This window comes from Chiloscyllium plagiosum, unplaced genomic scaffold (genome assembly GCF_004010195.1).
Source record: "Chiloscyllium plagiosum isolate BGI_BamShark_2017 unplaced genomic scaffold, ASM401019v2 scaf_8647, whole genome shotgun sequence".
Classification (NCBI taxonomy): domain Eukaryota; kingdom Metazoa; phylum Chordata; class Chondrichthyes; order Orectolobiformes; family Hemiscylliidae; genus Chiloscyllium; species Chiloscyllium plagiosum.
Window position 1 is genome coordinate 33,276 of NW_025215310.1, and position 7,500 is coordinate 40,775.

General features: G+C 43.0%; 1 non-coding gene across 1 annotated transcript; it reads right to left on the reverse strand.

The window, feature by feature from the left end:
• Positions 1 to 417: 417 nt before the first annotated feature.
• On the reverse strand, positions 418 to 491 carry trnat-agu. Its single transcript has one exon. It is a non-coding gene; the product is annotated as a tRNA-Thr (tRNA).
• Between the last annotated feature and the right edge of the window lie 7,009 nt (positions 492 to 7,500).

Here is a 7,500-nt window from a genome sequence, read left to right on the forward strand (position 1 = left end):
ATCCACCAGGAAAAAAAGCAATTACACTACAAATAAAGAAGCACAACGATGCATATATTTTTGGTTTAAATGTATGAACGGTGACATCAGAGAATGAGAGTGACCACCTGGTGGTATCTCTGACATTAACACAAAATTCCCCGGCAAATCTGCAGCGTCTCCTGCCTCATCTCGTTATTCCGACCTAACTGGGAATGAAGGAGGGGGAATAAAAGAGGAGGAGAAGCAGAAGTGCTTGTGGAATAATGGAGAGAAACCACAGACATAAGTAATAGTTCGGAATATATAAAAAAACACATGGTATTCACTGTTGGAACTTAAGCTAGATCACCAAATCTTAACAGGGTGAAAGTCCAAGACGCTGAGTAACTTTCGCAAAGACTTGAAACACCAAGCCCAAATATGAACGCAACAAGTAGGCACCGCTGGGAGTTGAACCCAGGATCTCTTGTTTACTAGACAAGCGCTTTAACCAACTAAGCCACGGCGCCACAGTCAAGAGGCCCTTACTCATCCATATGTGGAGTTGCTTAACCACTTCCTCACAGTACTTGGACATGTGTTTTCGGATCAATGTTGCTCTCAGAGAATTGCAATCAATCCTCGAATTTTCAAATACAAACAGTTTACAGCTGAAAATTCTCTACTGAATAGGCACAGAAAAACATAATCTCTTCTTGCATTCATTTAAAACTGGTATTTTCACCTGGTTAAAGTGACAGGAGAAAGAGGAGGTGCTCATTCTATCGGAGCCCATGAAACACGTTAATACAGACAGAGGGGACATCACATCAAGAGGAACAAGGTCATTGTGGTGAATTGACTAGGTGTAATGTGTAAGTAAGTGTAATCATTGGGCAGTAAAAGCTGACGCAATGGCACCGACATTGAGTTTTGCACCATCTGTTCCGCGCTCACTTCCTGCATTATGCCTCCCAGGCATCATTGTCTATCACTTTATTTCACTGTCTTCGTCCACGTCTCAACTTATTCCAGACGATTGCAGAAGTCTGACAGGAACCTTTAAATTTTCGAAGCGAATTCCTGGAGTATAGTCAATGGGAAAGGATTCAATGCATATCCAGAATTACCACAGTGATGGAGGGGATGAATTATTTTCCTCAAGCTTTCAACTCCTCAGCACAGACATGATACCTCTCGAGGGGAATTTCCAGGATTTACATTCAGCGACACTGAAGGATCAGCGAGATACATCCAACTCAGAAAGGTGATATGATTGGAGGGGGATTAGTGGTGGTCGTTTCCCGTGTATCTGCTGCCTTTGTCGTTATATACGGATGGAAGCAATTACAGACCGATTCTGGCAGGATCTGGGTGTGTGCTCTGCATGCAAGCAAGAATTTGTTTTCATTCTAATAATTCACAAAAAGAGAAATATATCTTCATTACGTGAGTGGGAATTGTATCCAGGTCTGTGCGATGCAAACTCGGACTACTGAACAGGGACTTCCTGTGATGCTGACTGTAAAACTTACAACCTGACTTGTAGACACTCTTGTGTCTGTCGTTGACTCCATAACAAACTTCAGCTGCAAAGTTGCTCACTCCAAGTTTCGAAAAAGTTCATATTATCGCACTGGATTTCAATGTGAAGAAAGCGGAACTTTGATAATCTGATGTTGTTCAGCAGATGTACTGCAGGAAGGCACAGAACAGGCTGGTGGTCACAGGGCCTCATTTTGACGCGCTGGTCTCCGGTGAGCGGGCAGCACCAATAAGGGTGTCGTGACACGCGTCTGATTCCAGATCCCGGGCTAGAAATGACCAGAGTATTCTCGCTGAACTTGTTCAGGATCTTGAAAGGAAGAGGCCATGACTCAGATTATTAAAGTACATTTCACTGGAGTTGGTCATGTAATCGCGTAGTGACTGTGAATACAGCAATGGAAACGTCCAACAGACATGCAGGCAACACTGAAGGAGGCACGTGAAGACGAATGTGTACAATTTGAGAGTAAAAGGCACTGCTTCACAAAGTGTGACGTATTTAATAAAAGCAGTGACGTTAGTTATCTTTACTGGTTCTTCACCTTGGTAATCTTGTATCCCCCTGATATAAATGTCTCCATTACATATGGAAAAGATGAGAGGAAGTCGACGGTGGATCGGCTCTGTGGTGTAATGGATAACACGTCTGAATTTGAATCGGTCTATTGTAGTTTTGAATTCTACTTAGCTCAATTGCAGCATGCTGCTATGTTGAAGTCAGTCATAACTGGTTTTATAAATACGGTTTTATAAATAAGGGCAAAGAGGAGTCTTCGAAGAGTACTGGGACACATAAAAATCAATAAGCCCGTCTCTGTTAGGTGCTGCTCGAGATGGGGGAGATATGAATCCTGTGCTTTGTATGGACGCTTACTGTGGGGAAGGACATAGTACATAGAACATAGAAGAATATAGCGCAGAACAGGCCCTTCGGCCCTCAATGTTGTGCTGACCTTTGAACTAATCTCAGCTCATTCCCTTGCAAAATACTATCATCACTCATGTGCTTCTCCAAGGATTGTTTAAATCTCCATAATCTGGCTGGGTTAACTTCACTGGCAGGCAGAGAATCCCGCGCCCCCACTGTCTCAGTAAAGAACCTGCCTCTGACATCTGTCTCAAATCTAACTCATCACAATTTGGAGTTAAGTACTTTCGTACAAGATGACGTTATCATCCTAGGAAAATGACTTTCATGTCGACCCATCTAATCCTCTGATCATCTTGTATGTCTCTATCAAATCCCGTCTGAGCCTTTTTCTTTCCGATGAGAACAGACCCAGGTTTCTCAGCCTTTACTCATTAGGCCTTCCCTCCAGACCAGGCATCATGCTGGCTCACTGGTTAGCACTGATGCCTCATAGCGCCAGGGACCTGGTTACAATTCCAGACTCGGGCAACTGTCTGTGTGGCGTTTGCACCTTCTCCCTGTGTCTGCGTGGGTTTGCTCCGGTTTCCTCCCACAGTCCCAAAATATGCAGTTCAGATGAATTGGCAATGCGCAATTGCCCGCATTGCCAGGTGTATGAGCTGGGGAAAATATAGGAGAATGGGTCTGGGTGGGTTTATGTTGGGAGGGTCGATGTGGACTTGTTGGGCCGAAAGGTCTGTTTCCACACTGTCGGCAATCTAATCTAAATCTCCTCTGCACTTTTTTCGAATGCTTTCACATTCTTCCCGACATACATCCGCACGAGCGTTTTGTATATTTGCAGCATGATATTGTGGCTCCGGAACTCAATCCCTCTACAAATGAAATCTAACACACCGTATGCCTTCTTAACAGCACTCTCAACCTGGGTGGCAACTTTGAAGGATCGATGCACATGGACTGCAAGATCCCTCTTCACATCCACACTACCAACAATCTTTCCATTGACCCAATACTCTGCCTTCCTGTTATTCTTCCCAAAGTGCATCACCTCAGATTTAGCTGCATTGAAGTCCATTTGCCAGCTCTCAACCCAATTCTGCAGTCTATCCAAGACGCCCTGCAACCTGTAACATATTTCCAAACTGTCTACTACTCCACCGACCTCAGTGTCATCTGCAAATTGACTCATACACACACCTATGATGCGTCTAAGTTATTTATAAAAATAACAAACAGCAGTGGTACCAGAACAGATTCTTGAGACACACCACGAGTAACTGGACTCCAGGTTGTATATTTTCCATCAATCACCACTCGCTGCCTTCTTTCATGAAGCCAGTTTCTAATCCAAATGGCTAAATCACCCTCAATCCCATGCCTCTGCATTTTCTCAAATAGCCTATCACATGGAATTTTTACAGAGGATTTACTGAAATCCATGTATACCACGTCAACTGCTCTACCCTCATCTACATGCTTTGTCACATTATCAAACAAAACTCAATGAATACCTGCCCTTGACGAAACCATGTTGACTATCTGAAATCAAATTATTGCTTTCCAGATGATTATACATCTTGCCTTTTATAATCTTTTCCAAAACCTTTCACACATCAGAAATTTGGCTCACTGATATATAATTACCTGGGTCATCTCTGCTGTCCTTCTGGAACAAGGGCACAACGTTTGCGATCCTCTAGTCCTCTGATACTAAACCTGTAGACAATGACGACTCAAATATTAAAGCCAAATGCTCTGCTATCTCCTCCCTAGGTTCCCAGAAAATCCTCGGACAAATCCCAACCAGCACAGGGGACTGGTCTACTTTCACTCCTTCTGAAATTGATAACACCTCTTCATAACTAACATCGATCCTTTCTATTCTAATATCGCTAATCTCATTCTACCCCCCGACATTATTCTCCTTTACCTGAGTGGAAAACGATGAGAAATGTTCGTTTAGTACTTCTCCCATCTCCACAGGGTCCCCACTCAACACCCCACTTCTGTCTTTGACTGGCCCTATTCCTAACCTCGTCATCATTTTAATCCTCACATACCTTCAGAAGGCTTTAGGTTTCTCCTTTATTCTATTTGCTGATGACTGCTCGTGTCCTTTCTTTGCTCTTGTGACCATTCTCTTTAAATCCTTCCCAGTTAATCAGTAACACTCCATCGCATCATCTTAACCACCTTGTCTCTCAACACATAAGCCTTAATCTTCTTCCTAACAAGAGATGCAATTGCTGTAATAAACCATGGTTTCCTTACCTTTTCAATTCTTCCTTGCCTGACCAAGACATACCTATCAAGGAAATGCAATATCTGTTCCTTAAACCAGCTCCACATTTCCATTGCCTGAATCCCTCGCATTTTGCTACCCCATTCTATGCATCTTAACTTTGCCTAATCACATTATAATTGCCCTTGCCCCATCGATAACGTTTCACCTGTGGCATGAAAGATGTAGTCTGTGGGGAAATAGATGTTGTTATCTTGAAAACAAAAACCGTGTTACAGAGGAGAAAGTGCAGGATGTATTGGACCGGATAAAAGTGAATAAATCACCGTGACGTGATCAGGTTACACCACAGAACTCTGTGAAAAGTGAGGCAAGTGATTTCTGGGTCACGTGCTTAAAATTGTGTCATCGAAAATCACAGGTGAGGTGCCATAAGACTAGGCTGGCTAACATGACACCACTAATTAAGAAAGGAGGTAAGGAAAGGCTAGGCAACTATAGCCCTGTGAGTCTGACGTCGGCGGTTGGTAACTTGTGGAGGAAATCCTGAGAGACATGATTTAATGTATTTTGAAAGGCAAGCTTGATTATGGATAGTCAGCAATGGCGTGCTGTGTGGGAAATTATGTCTCGTTAAATTGAATTAGTTATTTTTTGAAGAATTAACAAAGATAATTGATGAGGGCAGAGTAGTTAACGGGATCTATGTGTCCTTCAGTAAGGGAGGTCGACAGTATTCCACATGGGAGACTGGTTAGCAAGTTGAGGAGATCCAACCATTTGGATTCAGAACCGGCTCGAAGGTAGAAGACAGAGGGTGGTAGTGGAGGGTTGCTTTTCAGACTGGAGGCCTGTGACCAGTGGAGTGCCACAATGATGAGTGCTGTGTCCTCAACCTTTTGTCATTGATATAAATGATTTGGACGCGAACATAACAGGTACAGTTAGTAAGTTTGCAGATGACACCAAAATTGGAGGTGCAGTGGACAGCGAAGAGGGTTACCTCAGATTATAGCAGGATCTGACCAGATGTACCAATGGGCTGAGAAGTGGGAGATGGAGTTTAATTCAGATAAATGCATGATCCTGTATTTTGGGAAAGCAAATCTTAGTAGGACTGAAACACTGAATGGTAAGGTCCAAGGGAGTGTTGCTGATCAAAGAGACCTAGCTACTTGAAAGTGGAGTGACAGGTAGATAGGATAGTGAAAAAGGCGTTTGGTATGCTTTCCTTTATTGAGTACATTGAGTGCAGGAGTCGGGAGGTTATGTTGCGGCTGTACAAGACATTGGTTAGGCCACTGTTGGAACATTGCGTGCAATTCTGGTCTCATTGCTATCGGAAAGATGTTGTGAAACTTGAAAGGGATCAGAAAAGATTTACAAGGATGTTGCTACGGTTGGAGGATTTGAGCAATAGGGAGAGGTTGAAAAGGCTGGGGCTGTTTTCCCTGGAGCGTCGGAGGCTGAGGGGTGACCTTCTAGAGGTGTGCAAAATTATGAGTGGCATGGATAGGATAAATAGACAAAGCATTTTCCCTGAGATCGGGGAGTCCAGAACTAGAGGGCAAAGGTTTAGAGTGAGAGGGCACAGGTATAAAAGAGACCTAAGGAGCAATCTTTTCACGCAGAGGGTGATACGTCTATGGAATGAGCTGCCAGAGGATGTGGTCGAGGCTGGTACAATTGCAACATTTACGAGGCATTTGGATGTGTATATGAATAGGAAGAATTTGGAGGGATATGGGCTGGGTGCTGGCAGGTGGGACTAGATTGGGTTGGGATATCCGGTCGCCAGGGACAGTTTGGACCGAAGGGTCTGTTTCCATGTTGTACATCTCTATAACTCGATTGCTCCATGTTGTGCCCAGACCCGACGATGCAAACATTCTTCTCCTCGTCGTCAAACATTCTGAACTTTCGGATAGTTATTGTCTTATTGTCGTCAGCAAAACTGCAGTTGCCTGTTCCCGTGGTCACATATTTTCCAATTCACATGGCTAACACAAATCCAATTAGCCTCAGCGATTACTGCAATGGTAATCAGATCTGGCTGTATGTGTGTGTGTGTATATATATGGTTTCACACATAGAAACATATACAGAATGCAGCGATTTCATTTCTATATTAAACAAGAATGTATATTTTTCAGAGGATAGTATATCAGCTGCAGATAAACAATGACTAACGAAAACATATAATTGGAATGCTGACAACTTTAATCCTCTCCTGCAACTTTCACCACAAACTCTCAGAGGCAGTGACAAAAAAAACCGATGATGTCGTTGTTGCACATGAAGCATGGGAAGGCAGTTCAGTAATCCCTGCCCATAGGAATCACTGAGATTTTTCTGTTAACTTTTCAGGATATTCTGCGGTAATTGGTTGTGTCAGCTTTGTTTTGCTTGACACTGCGCCGACAATGTGGAAAACCCTCCTGCTGAACAAACCAAACACCCAGGAAGCTGGCCTTGCCTCAGAATTTGTCGCAGTATGAGTGACAAAGAACTACTAAATTCCAGTATATTTTAAAAACTCAATTTATTCTTTACCTCTAAAAGTTAACATTTAGCAAAACGATTTACAACTTTAAGCCCAGTTTCTCTTAACTAATTGTTATCGGCCTTCAACTGGACAGCTACGTACTTTCCCAATAACCATGAATTAAAATTACATCAACTTAATTTCAAAACCACACAACGGCTTTCAGTGACAGTTTCCATCTCCCTTTGGCTGTAGGTTTCCCTGGGTCATCTTCGATATTTTCGTGCAAGGATGTTTCGTATGAAAATGGAACTTCGAACGGGAATAATTTGCGGACAGTTTACTCTATCGATGACATTTAGTCTCACTCTGTCTAACTGTCAAAATGTA